Here is a 19,031-nt window from a genome sequence, read left to right on the forward strand (position 1 = left end):
TACCATCTTGATTACAGAGATAGTTTTTTTTTCCTTCTTCATTAAAGTTTTCCTCTTTTTTAGAACCTAACTGATTTTTTTGAGTTATCTTTTGTAAGACTCCAGGGAAGGGAGTCTGCACTCACCAGGGAATTGGTGGGAGAAAGGAAAGGGAGGAGGGAAGAAAAACCTGCTCTCTGCGTTTATCTCTGTATCTCTCTCCGGGGAAGAAGGGAGGGGGAAGGTAACATTCCTCTAGGGGTGGGTCTCCTAGTGTACCCAGGCTGGGAAAGAGCTGGGACGAAGAAAGGAGGGGGAAGGGAAATGGTTTATTCCCCTTTGTGGTGAGACTCAAGGAATCTGGGTCTTGGGGGTCCCCAAGGAAGGGTTTGGGGGACCAGAGGGTATCAGGCTCTGGAATTCCTGATTGGTGGCAGCGCTACAGAATCTAAGCTGGTAATTAAACTTAGAAGGCTTTATGCTAGTACCCATATTTTGGACGCTCAGGTTCAGATTTGGGAATTATACTATGACAGCCTGCTATTGGCAATATGCTAAAACAAATAAGTGTTGGATGGGAGACCGAAACCATGGACAAATTGCAAACAGTGGCAGAGCACTGCCAATGTACTTTAAAAGGAAAGGAAGAACAATCAGCTCAACAGTTAATGGCCTTGCAAATACAGCATTATTCAGGGCAGGGCAAACAGTACCGGGGACGGGGAAAATACCAGGGATGGGGACGTGGTTGTGGGAGGGGCCAGGGAACTGGATTTTTGGGTTATGGGGATGTTTGTAATTACTGTAAACAGCTGGGACATTGGAAGAATGAATGTCCGAGCCAGCTTGGTAACTCTGTGAATAACCATTTAGATCCCCTGCCAGCACAGCCAATCAGTCCCCAGCCTTACTTTGCCCCACAGCAATGATCGGACACCAGGGAACCTCAGGAAATTTTAGCTCCTTTACTATCTCTCACTCCCACGGGTGTGTGTTAACTATCAATGATCTTTCTCTCCCTTTCCTTGTTGATACGGGAGCTTCGCTCTCTGCAGTTCGTACTACCGACCTGCCTGCGGTTCCCCGCTCCGGAAAAACCATGTCCGCTGTGGGCATTACGGGAGTCCCAACCCCTTATCCCCTTTCAAAACTTTTACCGGTCCAGGTTGGTCTCCTTTCTGCGGATCATGCCTTCCTTCTCTCTGATTCCACTCCGGTAAATCTCTTGGGTCGGGATCTGTTATGTAAGCTTGGCTGTACCATATACTGTTCCCCGGATGGGGTCTATTTACAAATTCCCCAGTCCTCCTTGAGTGAGTCTGTAGCCTCCCTGCTGTCTGAAATGTCCCTTTCCACTCCAGTCCCTTGTTGCCCACTGGTTCCATCCCTTGAACACCTAATTTCACAGGTCCCATCCTCTCTGTGGCCAACCCATCCCTCTGAGGTGGGCCGCTTAAATACTGACCCCATCTGCATTACTGTTGACTCTTCCAAACCCCTGCCTCGCCTATCTCAGTACCCTTTAAACCCTGAGGCAGAAGCTGGCATTGCTCCAGTTATAACTGCCCTGCAGGAGCAAAGCATTATTGTTCCCTGTTCCAGTCCCTGTAACACTCCTATCCTCCTCGTTCGAAAAGCTGATGGCAAATCATGATGATTTGTTCAGGACCTTCGAGCCATTAATCGTATTGTCATACCCACTTTTCCTGTTGTCCCAAACCCAGCAAAGATCCTGGCTTCTATCCCACCAGCTGCAACTCATTTTACTGTTGTTGATTTGTGTTCTGCTTTCTTTTCTGTTCCGGTTCACCCTGACTCCCAGTACATCTTTGCCTTTTCCTACAAGGGACAGCAATGTACATGGACCACGCTCCCTCAGGGGTATAAGGAAAGTCCATTTTACTTTTCCCAGGCATTAGCCCGAGACCTAGCTGACCTTGTTTTCACATCCGGGCCCACTCTAGTCCAATATGTAGATGATCTACTCCTCTGTTCCCCCTCGTTATCTGCCTCAATCTGCCTGATTCTTTAGTGCTCCTTACTGCCCTAGCAAACAAAGGTCACAAGGCTTCTCGCTCTAAACTACAGCTCTGTCAAGCCTCTGTCACATACCTTGGTTTTCTCCTCTCCCAGGGTTCCCGTACTCTTTCTCTCACCCACATCCAGGCTATCCTTAGCTTTCCCTGACCCTGCTCCCCACGCCAGGTCAGAAAATTTTTGGGCATGGCTGGATTTTGCAGGCAATGGATTCCCCAATATGCCTCACTTGCAAAACCTCTCCAAGAACTCACTTGACTCTCTGTGCCTAATCTCATGCCATGGCCACCTGAAGCAGACTCTGCCTTTGTTTCCCTCAAACAAGGTTGGGCTTCTGCCCCCGCTTTAGGGCTGCCAGACTATTCTAAGCCTTTTACCCTTTTCTGCCATGAACAATCTGGATGTGCACTTGGAGTTCTCACTCAGGTGCACAAGGGCAAGAACTGCCCAGTGGCTTATTTCTCTGCCACTTTGGACCCTGTGGCCCAAGGCCTACCCCCCTGCCTGTGTGCTGTGGCTGGCACAGCATGCCTAGTCGAAATGTCTGAATCCCTTGTCCTGCTCTCCCCTCTTACTCTCATGGTCCTTCACTCTGCTGTTACAACGCAATACAAGCCACCTCTCCTCCGCTCGCCTTACCGGGTATGAACTTCTACTGCTGTCGGCTTCATATATCACCATAAAGCATTGTTCTCAGTTAAATCCTGCCACTCTCCTTCCCTTGTCTAATGACGGTGATCCTCACGACTGCCTTGCAACTGTCTCTGCTATCACCGTCCCATGCTCTGACCTTTCTGATGTCCCTCTCCCTAACTCAGACCTTGTTTTGTTTACTAATGGTTCCTGTTTTCAAGACAACCAAGGTCGTCTCCTTGCAGGATACGCTGTAGTGTCACTCTCTGAAACCCTAGAAGCTGCGCCTTTACCTTCTGTAACCTCAGCGCAAGTTGCTGAATTAGTTGCCCTCACTCATGCCTGCTTTTTGGCAGAGGGATGCTCCGCCACCATTTACACTGACTCCCACTATGCTTTTGGGGTTGTACATGACTTTGGCACCCTCTGGCAAGCTCAGGTACCCCTATTAAAAACGGCCCCTATATCGCTGCTCTCCTGTATGCAGTTTAACTTCCCTCTGCACTGGCTATTGTTAAGTGCCCAGGCCACTCGACGGCAGATACAGATGTTGCTAAGGGTAACGCATTTGCTGATGCCTCTGTTAAACATGCTGCTGCCATAGAACCTTCCCCAGATGCATTTCTAGGTTCCCTCTCTGTTTCTATACCACCACCGTCCCTCACTGACCTCACCCTGCTCCAGGACTCTGCCCCAGAAACCGAAAAAGACTCCTGGGTTGCCCAGGGTTGCTCTCTACATCCTGATTCCCTTTGGCGTTCGCCCACTGGTGCCTTTGTGGCCCCCTTCTCATTCTACCCATCGCTGGCTGCCCTGCTACATGGTGTTTCGCATGTCGGAAAGGAGGGGATGGTCTCTGCTCTAACTAAGGTGGGATGGTGGGCTCCCCATTTCAGCTCTTTTGCAGCCCGCCACTGTGCCGCCTGTACCACTTGCCAAAGCCACAATATTGGTAAACCTGTAAAAGTGGCTCAGGGATTCCGGGGCTTGCCCCAAGCACCCTTCTTGCATTGGCAACTTGATTTTGTACAAATGCCTAAGTGTCAACGATATGAATTTATTTTGGTAATGGTATGTTTATTTTCTGGTTGGATTGAAGCCTTTCCTTGTCACAAGGCTGACTCACTTTCCGTTGCTAAATGTTTGTTAAACCATATTATGCCTGCCAAGGGAATTCCTGCCACTCTGTCCAGTGACCGGGGTACACATTTTACCGGACAAATTGTCCGGCACCTGGATCATATATTACACGTCACATACCTGCTGCACTGTCCCTACCACCCACAAAGTGCAGGTGCTGTGGAAAGGCAAAATGGTGTACTTAAGAATAAGCTTGCTAAGATTTGTGACTCCACAGGGTTAAGCTGGCCAGCAGCTTTACCACTAGCCCTTATGGAAATGCGATCCACTCCATCCCAAAGGCATAAACTGAGTCCTTTTGAAATTGTTATGGGACACCCTATGAGAACTGTGGCTACCAGTACTCCAGTCCCAGACTTGAACTTGACTCACAGTACACTCCTTCAATATTGCAAGGGATTAATGCAAGCTGTAAGTCACTTCCATTCATAGGTTTGAGCCGCCTAGCCAACGGAACCCACCTCTGATGCCTGCCACAACCTTGAGCCAGGTGACTGGGTCTATGTACGGCACCACCATCGAAAATATGCCTTGAAACCTCGGTGGAAGGGTCCTCACCAGGTACTGCTTACTACACAGACAGCTGTTAAACTATCTGGCATCGCAGCGTGGATACATGCTTCACAGTGTAAGAAGACACCCTCCCCGGCAAACCAATTAACACCTCAGAACTGCGCAGAGTCAGTTTTGACTCCAGAAGAAGACGTAAAGGAACAGCCTGCAATACCTTACAATCTACACTCTCGTAAGGGTTGCCAGAAGCAGACGATGACCTAAAGCAAGGCCCAAGAAGCAGCAGTAGTGAGCCTAGCGCCTGCTGCCTGGTGGATGTAAAACCTTGACTGCGGTTCCCTCAGTTGAGGTTGTCAGAACCAGAAGGGCCCTGCCTCCAACATGCGCCTCTGGTGGTGCCTGTTCCTCGGCTGCTGGTGTCTTAAGGTCTGGGGAGCCCACAATGACAATTCTTTTATCCAGCAGCAAGTGTGGATAGCTCAGACGCTTAATATTTCTAAATGCTGGGTCTGCAGCCGTATCCCAGCCCACTCTCAAGCTGGTGTTCCTGTCCTGGCTATCCCACTCAATTCCCCAGACCTCACTGGAGGACCTCATCCATTTAACAAAACATGGAACAGCAATGACACTTGGGAAGCAGTGGGAATAAATGTATCTAAATGGATAAGTGTGGTGGAGGGAAAAGGTCATTGGTGTTGGGTGTGCAATGGGACAGGGCTGGATTTGGGAAAAAGCCGTTGCCTTCAGCATATTGTGGCAAATGGTGTATGGGATTATTCAAACGAAACTAAAGTGTGGCGGGTGGGGTATGGGGATATGAATTTTTTCTCAACCTGGGATCAAACAGAAAAATCAGTCTCATGTTCCCCCTACAGTAATCTTAGTAAAAATAATACAATCTTCCAATGTCATACAAACACTACCACTCCTCTTAAGGAGGATTACCCTGTTCTCTTTGGAGGATATTACTCCTCATTTGTAGATAACTATGTAACAAATTGATGCAATCAACCCTTCCTGGCCTTAATAGGACATCATTGGGTTTGTGGAACCAAAGCTTATACTGTATTACCAGCTAACTGGTCAGGTATCTGTTATCCCGCCCAACTCTTCCCACAATTCCAAGTATTAGAGTCCCTCCCACGAGAACGCCTCCGTAATTTCAGGCGAAGAAGGGACTTATCAGATGCCCAATGGTATATAAATAACATAAGCCCCTTAACCTGGGGAGAGGCCATTGGTGGTTCCTTTATCCCACTTGGGGGAGTAATACACCATGCAAAAAAGACTCCTGAGGTTACAAGCAGTGGCTGAAATAATGGCAAATGAAACCAGAGAAAGTTTAAAAACCTTGGCCAAAGAAACAGGGGTGATCCGACAGGTGGCCCTCCAAAACCGTCAGGCATTGGACATAGTGCTGGCAGCCAAAGGAGGGACCTGAGCTCTCACTGGAAAAGAATGTTGTGTCTTTACACCTGACAATACCAATGAGGTAATAGATCGCGCTAGCCACTTAGAACAAATCGCATATCTTCCCCATGAAGAGCCAAGTTCTTTATGGAAGTGGCTAAGTAACCTGTTCAATTTCTCAGGCATAGGAAACTGGTTGTTTCAGGGAGCTCTAACTATCCTGTTTGGAATTTTAGTGATCTTTGTATGCTTTCAGTTAATCTCCTGTTGTATCCAGAATTGCGTCACCCCGGTGATTGCCCCAAAACAGAGTGCTAATATGATGATTTTGAATATTGCTGATCAACAAAAAGATAAGGAAGGGTTAATTTGTGGAACCCAGTAATTATTAGTCATGGCGTGCGCTTGACCAAAAGGAGGGATTGTGAAAGTAGAATGAATTATATTGTGAAAATAGAGAGGATTAAAGAAATGCTGTCTGTACCTTTAAGCAAAATTGTTGGAATGCTGCAATCCAGGTGTCAGGAATACAGACATTAACATAGGACAATTGCACCGTTTAAGGGCAATTGGTGAAGTATTAGCCTTAGATCGATAAGAGTTAGTAAGGAAGTAGGTTATGCATGCTGTGCCCCAGGTGAATTTTACTGTTTTGCTTTCTTTGTCCCTTTGTCTAATTCCTACTCTTTTATCTGTATAAATAAGACTGTTTGGGTCTTGCATGGCCACTCACATTATCTGGGTGCTATTGGCGGAGCGCTGCACTAATAAAACAGAGTGGTCTGACAAATTGTGAGTCTTGATTCTAACTTTGACACTCCAAATGTTGCAAGACCAGTTCCTTGCTAATCCCTGCTCTGCCTCATTCATACTTTTAGCAAGAAAGGCTATCTGCAAAGTTTGTGGGACATCCTCTGTTTGATTTAAGTGAGGGTGAAAAAAGGGCATTTTTCCCGCCAATGTACACAATTTTTTTGTGTATTTTTCTTCATCTCACAAACCATTAAAACATAATGGAACATTTCATCTTGGACCTAGCATATAAATACATTGTAAATGTCTCTGCAAAGCACCTAGCACACCATTGGCATTGAGTAAATAATAATCATAACTAAATAGAAATAATTAGCAAAACGCCTTAGCAGTATATATTTTGAGAAAGTAATGAAGTCATGTACATACTGTCCCAGGTCTAAACTAAACTAAACTGCTTATTTAATATTCCTCTAAGGGCCCTTAATGTTCCTTTCAGGCATCTACATTTTTTGTCTCTGAATTTCAACTTTCATGTGAACTGCAGAGCAAAAAGAAAACTCGACTTTGTGCCCTTTAACCCTTCACGAAGCTGCTATTATATATTTCAGCAGTGCCTGGAGGTGCCACACGAGCACTCAAAACAGGCCCAGCCATAGGCAAGACAGGCAAAGAGAGGATCATTGTCTCCCTTTTATAGGTGGAGAACTAAGGCCCCAAGACTGAGTGGGTGCTGTATTCACGGTTGCTGCATCAAGCTAATGATCCAGTTGGCGGACCAAATTTGGTGATGAATCCTGGTCAAGTGACACCTGAGGCATGTTGCATATAAGATTAGTGGCCCACAGCCTGTGGCACATGCAGCAATACTATTAGCAGCCTGGGAAGAACCAGCCACTGGTCTTGGAAATGTTCATGGGGGATCATTTGTTGGACCATAAGGTGGTAGGACTGGCCTGCTTGAAATAGGTAGCAGCCATTATCAACAGCCTTGAAAAAAAAAATCTGCAATGCACAGGCTCCCTGCTCTACTGTAAATGACAGTAGCTCCGTTTAAAGACTTTTCACTGGAGAAAAGTATTTTTCCTATGGTCCTGGAACTCAGCTGGGCTCCAACCCCCGAAGGGCAGACGCCTTCCCGAGCCTGGAGACCAAAGGGATGCTCTGCCAAACTGAGAACTGGCCAGAGTGGCTGGGGCCACCAGTGGACCGAGACACTGAGGATTTGCTGGGACTGCCATTAGCTACCTACCTCAAGGAGCTAGAGGACACCCCATGGATCCAGGTACACTGGGAAGGTTGGAAGTGGCCCAGGGTTAGATGACCTCAGTCTGGCTATGTCTACACTACAGCATAAAATCAAAATAACTAAAACCGGTTTTATAAAACCGATATTATAAAATCGATTTTATGCGTCCACACTAGGGCACATGAATTCGGTGGTGTGCGTCCATGGTTCGAGGCTAGCGTCGATTTCTGGAGCGGTGCACTGTAGGTAGCTACTGTAAAATGATGAGGCCAATAACTTCGATTTCCGTCCACACTAACCCTAAATCGATATAGTAATATCGATTTTAGCATCACTCCTCTCGTTGGGAAGGAGTACAGAAATCGATTTTAAGAGCCCTTAAAATCGATTTAAAGTGTGTTGTAGTGTGGACGGGTACAGTGTTAAATCGATTTAACGCTGTTTAAATCGATTTAACTGCATAGTGTGGACTAGGTCTCTAGGTGCATCGCTGCTTGAAATGTGGTCAGTGTGTTGTGGCTGGTTTCCCCACTGACCCAGTGGCAGAACACTCTGCTACTGTTAGGGTCTTGTGGAGTCAGGTCATTCTACCCCCTGTCACCACACCCCTGGGGTGGTAACCTCCCCACTCTAGGCCAAGAGGCTTGTGTTTGTTGGCCATCCTCCAGAGCTAGGACATCTGACCTATTTGCTGATCTATGCTGAGTACAAGCCACAGCCCTAGACTGTTGCCCCACCCTGACTGTGGGCCTGGGCTCAGAGACTCATTTGCCGCTCTGCCCTGATTGCAGGCCAGAGACCTTGACTATTTGCTGCTCTGCCCTGACTGCAGGCTGGAATCAGATTGGTTTGTGCCCTGCCATGCTTGAGGGCTAGGGGCCCGGCCCTCATCTGCTGCTCTGCCTGTACTGCAGGCCAGAGCAATAGACTGTTCAGTGCTCTGATAATTCCCTGGCTGTGAGCGATGCCCAGTGACATAGTGAGGCAGAGTGGCTAAGATTGCCAGGTGTCCAGTTTTCGACCTGAATGCCTGGTCAAAAAGGGACCCTGGCCACTCTGGTCAGCACAGCCGACTGGGCTGTTAGAAGTCCGGTCAGAAGTGCTGTGGGTCTAAGGCAGGCTAGTTCCTACCTGTCCTGGCACCGTGTTGTGCCCCGGAAGCGGCCAGCAGGTCCGGCTCCTAGGCGGGGGGGAGAGATGGGTGCACAAGGCTCTATGCGCTGTCCCCGCCCCAGCACCAGCTCCACACTCCCATTGGCCAGGAACCACTGGTCAATGGCACCTGGGAGGTGGGGCCAGTGGGCAAAAGCAGTGCATGGAGCCACCTGGCTCCCCCACCTAGGAGATGGATTTGCTGCTGGCGCTTTTGGGGTACAAAGCGGAGCCAAGGCAGGCAGTGAGCCCCACTGCACCATTGACCAGGAGCCACCGAGATAAGCCCATGTCCCAGCCCTGAGTCCCAACCCCCTACCCAACCCAGAGCCCCCTCCTGCAGCCCAAAACCCTCATCCCCAGCCCCAGTCCAGAGCCCATACCCCATTCTACACTCCAACCTCCTGCTTTAACCCATAGCTCCCTCCACATTCCCAATCCCTCGGCCCCACCCTGCTGCCTACAGCCCCCTCCTGCACTCCAAATCCCATTCAACAGTATAGGACTCCTAGCTTTTTTCTCCCTGGACCAAAGTATGTTGGCTCACAATTTCAGTCAGGAAGGAATCAGGGAAGAAGTGTGATGAGATAAGTACTCAGACCAATGCCCAGATAGTTTTAGGGAAGCTGTCAAACTAGCTTCATATCTTTTTTGATGAGATTGTAAATTTGGTTGATAAAGGTAGTAGTGTTATGTACTATACTTAGATTTCTATAAGGCATTTGACTTGGTTTCACATAAAATGTTAATTTAAAAAAATTAGAATATAAAATTAACATGGCACACATTAAATGGAGTAAAAGCTGGCTAACTGATAGGTCTCAATGTAATTTTAAAGGGAATCATCATCAAATCGGTGTCTCTCTAGCAGGGTCCCAGGTTCTTGGCCCTATGCCATTTAATATTTTTATCTGTCACCTGTAAGAAAACAAAATCATTGCTAAAGTTTGCAGATGACACAAAAATTGGAGGATTGGTAAATAAAGAGTATAGGTCACTGATACAGAGCAATCTGCAGGGATTGTTTTTGAAGTGCTTGGTAAGCTGAGCACAAGAAAATGGCAGACTCCATCCTAGGAAATAGTGACTCCAAAAAGGACCTTGGGGTCATGATGGATAATCAACTGTAAAGTGTGGTGCTGTGGCCAAAAGGGCTAATGCAATCCTAGGATGTGTAAATAGGGTAATCTCAAGTTGGAGTAGAGGTTTTTACCTCTGTATTTGGCACTGGTGTAACCCCTGCCGGAATACTGTGTCCAGTTCTGGTATCCACAATTTGAGAAGGATGTGGATAAATTGGAGAGGAGTCAGAAGAGCCATGAAAATGATTAAAGGGTTAGAAAACATGTCTTATAGTGATTGAGCCCCTTGAGTCTATCTATTTAGCTTAACAAAGAGAAAATTAAGGGGTGACTTGATTATATCTATAAATACCTACATGTGGAACAAATATTTGATAGTGGGCTCTTCAGTCTAGCAGAAAAAAGGTCTAATGTCCAGCCACTGGACCATGTTGAAGCTAGAAAAATTCAGATTGGAAATAAGATGCAACTTTTTTTAAACAATGAACTTAATTAACAACCATTGGTACAAATTTCCAAGGGCTGTGGTAAGTTCATCACTCAAGTTTTAAATGCAGATTCTCTGTTTTTCTAAGAGATCTGCTCTAGGAATGATTCTGGGTCAGGTGTCTGGCCTGTGTGATACAGGAGGTCAGACTGGATGGTCACAGTGGTCCCTACTCGCCCTGGAATCTTATGAAAATGGGCATTACATGGACAAGGGGAAGAAGGGAGAATAAGCATGTGGGGGAAGGAAGAGGGAAGCAGGTCACAGGAGGTGCCAACCTAGGACTCATGTTGTTCAATGTTTATTAAAAAGCTAGAAAAGGGATGGCCAAATCTGCAGACCAATCGGTCTATCAATTTTATGGTGCTACCCACCACCACAGTATCTAAACACCGTCCATGTGAAAACAACAATAGCAATCCCTAGTGAATTTCATTGAGTCCCTGGCACTTCTCTCCCTTTGGGGAGAAAACTATGGCGTTGGTTTGTTTGGAGTGGGGGTATAGGTTAAAGAATTTTTTAATTTCCTTTTTTGTTATTGATTGGTAGGGACTCAGGTTGAAGGGCCAATGCTAGGACTTATTGGGTAGAAAGGGGTGGTAGTACTGGGGTTTATTAGGTTAAAAGGGTCTCCATGTTGTATTGTTGTTATGATGGAAAGTCTTTTTCCAGAGGAAGATTTTGCAGCATTTCCTAAAAATGCTCAGACACTGGATTCACTTGATCCCCATATGACATAATATTATTTCTAAGGCCAACCAAAGACTGAGGGACTTCAGAGAGATCTAAGAAAGCAAGGTGAATGGGAGAAGAAATTCCATGCTGACAAAGGCAGTTCAAACTGATGGGAATAATGTGACCTTTTATTTCTTACTGTGTTCTAAATGAATGGGGGTGTGGTGGGGGAGAAGATCTGGCTAATATTGTTTGTGCACAGTGCCATGGAAACCTGTGCTCTGCGTGCAGCTGTGATTGGAAAAGCAAATTTGCCCCATTTTTTGGCCCATTTGCCCCAATCCCAGCCCTCAGTATGGTTGTACCAGTAGTGACTAGGAAAGCTAGGATATGCACTGGTGGGGCTGAGCACCAGCTGGAGCTTGGGTAGCAATGGCTGAAGTCAGGGCCAATTCCCAACATTGGGCAGGGCTCTGCTGGGGTAAGATGTCCCTTCTGCTCTTTCAGATAGAGGTCAGCAGCTGAGACAGTAACTAGAGCAGAGGTTCTCAAACTATGGTTCGTGGAACACCAGTGGTCCACAAACTCCATTCAGGTGGTCCAGGGATAGTTCCCTCTAAGGTACATGCCTGGGGGGCCCACAAGAGAATGAAGGGCCACCCACCTAATTAATGGAGCTGCATAGGCATGGCTTCCCTAATTAGGTGCTTGGACCCTGGAGAAGACACACATGTAAGGTGAGGTGGTGGCCTTGGGGGGAATAGGAGATAGGTGGGAGGGGGCACTGGGGTGAGAAAGTGGTGGGAGGGAGGAATTTTGGATGTGCAGGGCTGCAGCAGCCAGAGAAAGAGGCAACTTTCCCCAGCTCCACAACTGCAGCTGCTGGGGAGAGATGACCCTCCTTCCCAGCCCCAGCTTGGGGGCTGCTGCTGCTGCAGTGAGGGAGAGGGGGCACATCCATTGGATTAGAAAGGTAAGACTAGTGATATTAAAATACAAGTTGGGTGCTTTTTATTTTTAGAACAAAATATTTAATTAAGTTTTTTTATATAGCACTTTTATCCAAAGTGCTTTACAATACTTAGGTAATGGTACAAACAACATTTGGAAAGATCATTACGTGGTCCACCAAGACCCTCAGCAATTTTCAAGTGGCCCACAAAAAAATAAAAAAGTTTGAGAACCACTGAACTAGAGTAAAGCTGCTAGAGTGGTGAGCATAGGTGAGCCGTGAGGCAGAAGGGAAAAAGCACCACACAAGAAATTGATTCCTTTAAAAAAGTAATCTCAAATTTAATTAAAGTTATAATTTGATTATAGAAACTGAACCTGAGGGCAAGAGGGAAGGAGGGGCTGGGGGTTGGGATCAAGTCTCAGACAGAGTTGGGCAGGGCAGGGGGGATGTCAAATGATGGGATTGGTGGTGTGTGTTGTAGGAGCACCCGTAATTTGTATGCTATATATAACCTGTATCCTCAAAAGATCTGTTGCACTCTCCCTCCCCCCCTTTGTCTCCTCTCCATCTGTGAATAAGCTTTCTCCCTCCTGGAATGCTTGTGGGAAGAATGGGCTGGTTGAACAGCTGGAATATCAGAAGAGCCCCCAGGTAGACAAGGTGTTTGGGACTCTAATGAGGCAGCGATCACACACCCAATGCATGGACACTGCCCGGACACTGACCAAGGTGGAGTGTGACCAACCAGATGCAGCCAAGTCATCTCTAGTCACAGGCCATGAGGAGCAGGTCCTTAAAAGGGGAAGGGGCCATGTGCTCAGGAGTGCACTCACAAGCTTGTACCTCCCGTGAAGGCCCTTTGCCTCGACTGTCTGGCCAGTGGTTTGCTGCTTTGCATTCCATCGTGCCTCGGGAAGACTTACCTTCATTGCACCATCTATTGCTGCGCTGTCGGACACTTACCTTCAAGGATCCTAACATCTCCAGTGCAGTGCCTGTCCTGGGAGCATGAGTATGCGAGTGTGAATGTGACCCCCCTCCAATGCCCCTTCTTTTGAGCTTTGCTATCAATATAATAAATGTGCTGCTTTCTGCCAAGTGCTGGTGGGTCATTAGTCCTCCTAAGCTTACTAGCTGGCCCAATTTTGGGTAACAGTTTGGTTTATTTCTACTGACAGAAGAGGGATCTGCACGGCAGGGAGGGGGCTGGCTTCATGGGAAGTAGTGGGAAGAAGGAATGTGGAAACTGTAATAGCAGAACAGACCAAGTGTCCATTATGAGTTAGCCCGATAGCAGTTCCCCACATTTCTGTTGCTGGGTGGCTTAGAAGGTAGTACAACCACCTCTCCCACCATGAGGCAACTAGATGAACTTCACTAAACCATGGGTGAAATTCCATCCTGACCCCCACAGGTAATTTGCATAGGTCCTGAAGCATGAGCAGCCTCTTGCCATTCTTATCCTAATGAGTAAATGCAGCTGCTATTCAAATTCAGATAATGAAAAAGAGAGTTTGTCTAGATCAGTGGCCCCCAAACTGTGGGGCACGTCCACCTGCAGGGATGCAGAGAAACATTTGAGGGGTGTACATGGGGCCTGGGCCAGCCCCCAAGGGGAGCAGGGAGAGAGAACCCTGCAGCTCTGCACCACCCCCCAGCCTCAGGTCCACTCTGCCCCCAGTACCACTCTGCCCTCATTCCCTCTCCACCACCAACCCAGCTCCACCTCTAGGCCCATTCCCTGTTTTACCCCCCCCCCCGATTGACTGTAAGGCCTGGGCTACACTAGCAGGGCAGGGGGGTTCGAACTAAGATACGCAACTTCAGCTATTTGCATAGCTGAAGTCGAAGTATCTTAGTTTGACTTACCTGGCCATCCTCACAGCAGTGAGTCAACTGCCGCAGCTCCTCCATCGACTTTGCTTACTCTTCCCGCTGAGGTGGAGTACAGGCATCGATTTGCAGATCGATTTATCACATCCAGACAAAACACAATAAATCGATCCCCAGTCCATCAAACACTACTCACCAGTCCAGCGGGTAGACTAGCCGTTAGCTCAAGTTCCTCTGCTGAGCCAACTGTGCAGTAATTGTGGGGAGAGGCATGGACACACTAACTGGCCATGTGGACCTGCTGCTGTGTACTAGAAATTTCCTAGTGCAGCTGTTCTCAGCCAGGGGTCTGGGGCCCCCAGGGAGGTTGTAAGCAGGTTTCAGGGGGTCTACCAAGCAGGGCCAGTGTTAGACTCGCTGGGGCCCAGGGAAGAAAGCTGAAGCCCCATCATGCAGAACCGAAGCTCAGTTGGAAGCCAAAGCCTGAGCAACTTAGCTTTGCAGGGCACCCCTGGGTGTAGGACATTGGGCAATTGCTCTGCTTGCTACTCCCTAATGCTGGCCTTGGATTTTAAATGCAGTGTGACAAAGTTCCTCCTCTGCCTTGGTGGGTCCTGTGCATTCTGGCAGATTTGCTAGCCTCAATGATTCACAGCAGCCTTCAGTTTGGCTGCTTTTGCTAGAGGCTCAAACCTGCCATTCACTCAGCTAACCCCTTCGCTGACCAGCATGGGGGGAACGGAGAACAATCTCCTCAGTCTATGTTATCCCACCTAGTGGGTTAATGAGTCAGGGACAGGCCATATCCCTTTCTAAATTAGGCCATTCCATCTGGTGTGTGTCTCACAGACCAGGTTAACTCCTCTGGTGTCAGATAGGGAGTTGGGGGGATGGGGGGGAACCCAGGCCCAACCCATACATCAGGTTCCAGCCCAGGGTCCTGTGGATAGCAGCTGTCTACAACATCCCCTGTATCAGCTGCATGACAGTTACAGCTCCCTGGGCTACTGCCCCATGGCCTCCCCACAGCACCTTCTTTAACCTCACCACAGGACCTTCCTCCTGAAGCCTGATCATGCTTGTAGTCCTCCAGCAGCACTCCTTGCACACCTCCCACTAACTGATGGGAGGTCCTTTTATAAACTAGGTGTCCTGATTAGCCTGCCTGCCATAATTAATTCTAGTAAATTCTTAATTGGCTCCACGTGTCTTAACTAGCTTGCCAGTCTTAGTTGGTTCTAGCAGATTTGTGATTGCTCTGGTCACTCAGTGAACAGAAAACCATTCATCTAGTGGCCAGAGTGATTTCCTTTGACCAGACTCCTACCTTCCATACCACCCTCTGGCCTAGAGGATGGAAGGGAGATAGGGGGCTGCTGGTGCTGCTAGGCCCTGGGCTTTTGCTGCTGCTCCAGCTACCTCCCTTGTCTGGATCATACCCCACCCCCCTTCTCTGCTACCTGGCTAGCTGGTGAATCCCCCTCCATCCCCCCAGTTGCTGCTGCTCCTACTGCCCCTTGTGGGGGCCTGCTAGCCCACTCCCCAGAGGAGGGGAGTGAGGGATCCCTGCCCCAGCTGGTCAAAAAGGCTAGACCATCCATGATAGGGGTTTCCCCCTCTGCTGCAGCCCCACCATTGGCCACAGCATCCCTCCCCATTGCTCCCTCTACCAGCTCTGCGGGTTGTCCCTCTCTCAGCCCCTAAGGCATACAGCCAGGTGGTGGCAGCTTTCTCCCTGCCACCACCTTTGCTACCTTCTCTGGCAGCCAGGTCCCCTTCCCCACCTTGACCAGGAAGCACGGCATCCGTTGCCTCATGGTGCCTGCCTCGCCCCACGTGGAGACCTACGTGCAGGCTTTGGAGAGGGTAGTGGGGCTCATGGTCATAGTAGCAGCCTCCAGAATGTACAGGAAGTTGGTAGTCTTCCTGGCATCATAGGCCGCAGCCCAGGAGGCGGGGGAGAGAGGCCTGGTGGTGGGGGCCATGTTCGTCCTCCTGGAGCTGCTGGAGGACCTGGACATCCAAGTGGCCCTGACCTCCATCCCTCCCTTCCTTCCCAATGCCACCTTGCTACCTGTCCCCTCTACCCTAGGGAAACCTCTCTCCATTGTGAGCCCTGTTCCGCTGGGCTGCAAAGACCCTACCCTCCGTCATGTCCTCTCATTCTGCCAGCAGGTGCAGCTTCTACTGCCACTGGCATGCGTGATGGAATGGCGCTTGAGGGGTCCTTCCTGGTACCCTACCGGGGGCCCGCTACCAGGTGCATTATTCTACCAGGGAGACCCAGTGCTACCTCTGCTGGGCAACGGGGCACTTCCGGAAGGACTGCCCCTTGGCCCAGCATGTAGGAACGTCCAGGACCCCCGAGTCCTGACAGGGTGCTGACCCTGTCATCGACAGCCCCCCTGGCTCCCCACTGCCTAGAGCCACCCTTCCTCCTCCCCAGCCCACCACTGCTCCTGCATAAGCCCTGGGGGCACCTCCCCCAGCATGCCCAGACAAGCAGGAGAGTCCTGCCTCTACTTCATGCAGTCTGGTGGGCTCTGCAGAGAAGGGTGTGGCAGGATTACTGCCGAGCATGGGAGAGGGCCTGCTCCTGGGGGAGTTTTCCCTCCCTCATGCTTCCCCACTGCTACCTTCCCATGCCATTGCCCCTGCCCCCCAGCCCAACCTCTGTTAGCCAGCCCATGGATAATACCATAGAGGGCTGGGTCCTAGTACAGGGTAAGCGGACCAAGCGGAAGACTTGAGCTCTGCTCCTCCCATTTGATGTGGGGGATGCAGAGGGCCCCCGAAAGACCAGGAAGAGAGCCAACGATACTGAGCCTTCTGTCTTGCCCCCAGAGGAATCCCATCCACTGGAGCCAGCTGGGGAGGACGCGGCAGCCATGGAGGGTAGCACTGTCCCTCCTCTGGAGTCCCTCCTTTAGGGGGCCCCCGATGGATCCCCTCCTGCCATCTTGACATCTAAGGCCCCTGCAAGCCCTGAGGCAAGCGTTGCTTCGGGCACTGGTGAGGAATTCTCCAGGGTGATTGGTAGTGATTTCCTCTCCATTTCTGAGGAGATCTGACCCCAGTCACCCAGGAGGAGGATGACCCTCTGCCACAGGGCCTCAATTTGGGTGACCTTACACCGTGCCCCCCTTCCTTTTACTCCCCTCCCCCAGCTGCTGCTCTCACCCCCAAGGGGCTCCTGGACTCTTCCACCAGTCCGACCATGGACAGTACCCCATTACAGGCCACTGAGCCCATGGAGGCGATGGGCTGTCGGCCCTGAGTCACCAGGGGCACCCCTTGCTGATGCCTGGTGGTCGCTCACCTCTCCAGGTGGGGGCCCCATTGCCAACTCCCCACCTATCAATGCCCTGGCTACAACACCTGCCCTGGAGTATGAGCCCGGCATCACCAAGGGCCCTCTTCCCATTCCCCTGAGCCCAGCCAAGAGGTGCCCCCCCCAGGTTGTCCGGCTGCCAGGGCTCACAGTCTGTTTCCACTCCTCTCCCTGATCCCGATCCTGATCCCTGCCCCACTCTCACCCCAATGACAATCCAGTCTCCCTCCCCTCCACCTCCTGTGCTGCTGCCACCCCTGGGGTTGTCTCGTTCCCCTTGCTGGTGGATTATCCCCAGGGAGCCGCCTTCAGTGCCTGGCCACCACAGATGTTCTCTGGGAAATTGCCAACCATCACTCCCTGGTGGACATCTGGTGCAACCGCCATCCAGACTACGTATCAACGTTCACCTTTGGGTGAAGGCCCATCGGTCATGCCACTCCCTCTTAGAGCTGGAAAAGTGTCTAGCTGCTAGCCCCAAGGATCCATCCCTCTGTGGACTGTGCTGGGAGAAGCAGGAGGAGCTCCAGGCCCTCGAGAACCATTGGGCCTGGGGTGCCTTTGTTTGATCCCACATCTGCCTCCTTCAGGAGATGGACCACGGTTCCCGCTTCTTCTAAGCCCTGGAGAAAAAGAGGGGGGCTAAGAAGCACATCACCTGCCTTCTGGCAGAGGATTGCACCCCCCTCATGGATCTGGAGGACATGTGCGGGATAGCCAGGGCCTTCTATGTGAGCCTTTTCTCCCCAGATCTGACCAATCCCAACACTTGCAGAGTGCTCTGGGACGGACTCCCAAAGGTCACCATGGGAGACTGAGACCAGCTAGAGCTGCCTCTCACTCTGGCCGATCTCTTGGAAGCCCTCCGCCGCATGCCCACAAATAAATCCCTGGGCATGGACGGGCTGACTGTGGAGTTCTACTGTGTGTTCTGGGACATCCTCAGCCCAGACCTTGCTACCACCTAGGCTGAGTCATCGGAGAGCAGGGTCCTCCCCATGTCATGCAGGTGAGCCATGCTCGCCTTGCTTCCAAAGAAGGGGGAACCCCCATGACCTTTGGAATTGGTGTCCCATCTCGTTCCTCAGCACAGACTACAAAATTGTAGTGAAGGCCATCTCGCTATGGCTGAGGTCTGTGCTGCTGGATGTGGTCCACCCCAACCAGACCTACACTGTCCTGGGCCATACCGTCTTTGAAAATCTGTACTTGGTCTGAGATCTCTAGGAGCTCGTGTATAGGGATGGTCTGTTTTTCACAGGGTGGACCACGCGTATCTCCTGGGCACTCTGTGGGCATTCGGTTTCAGACCCGTTTGTGGGTTTTCTCCAGGTGCTGTATGCCTCCACGGAGTGTCTGGTCAGGCTCAACTAGACCCTGACTGAGCGGGATGCATGAGGGGCGTTCGCTGTCAGGCCAGCTGTATGCTCTGGTGGTTGAGCCATTCCTCTGTCTCCTCCATCAGAGGTTGATGGGGTTGGTGCTCCGTTAGCCGGAGTTGTGGCTATTCCTGTTCTGCTGACAATATGCTCCTCGTGGTCCAGGACCCAGGCGACCTTGTGCAGTTCGAGGCTTGCCAGGCCATCTGCTTGGCAGCCTCTGCCCAGGTCAACTGGGTCAAGAGCTCTGACCTGGTGGTCAGCAACGGGTGGCAGGAGAGCTCCCTCCCACCCATGCTTCAGGCCATCTCAACGTTTACCTCTCTGCCACGCATCTGTCTCTGCTGGAAAACTGGCAAGGTTTAGAGGGCAGGGTGTCAGAGCAGCTGCAGAGGTAGATGGGCCTACTCTGGTGCCTCTTCC

The sequence above is a fragment of the Gopherus flavomarginatus genome, chromosome 7, assembly GCF_025201925.1.
Source record: "Gopherus flavomarginatus isolate rGopFla2 chromosome 7, rGopFla2.mat.asm, whole genome shotgun sequence".
Lineage (NCBI taxonomy): Eukaryota > Metazoa > Chordata > Testudines > Testudinidae > Gopherus > Gopherus flavomarginatus.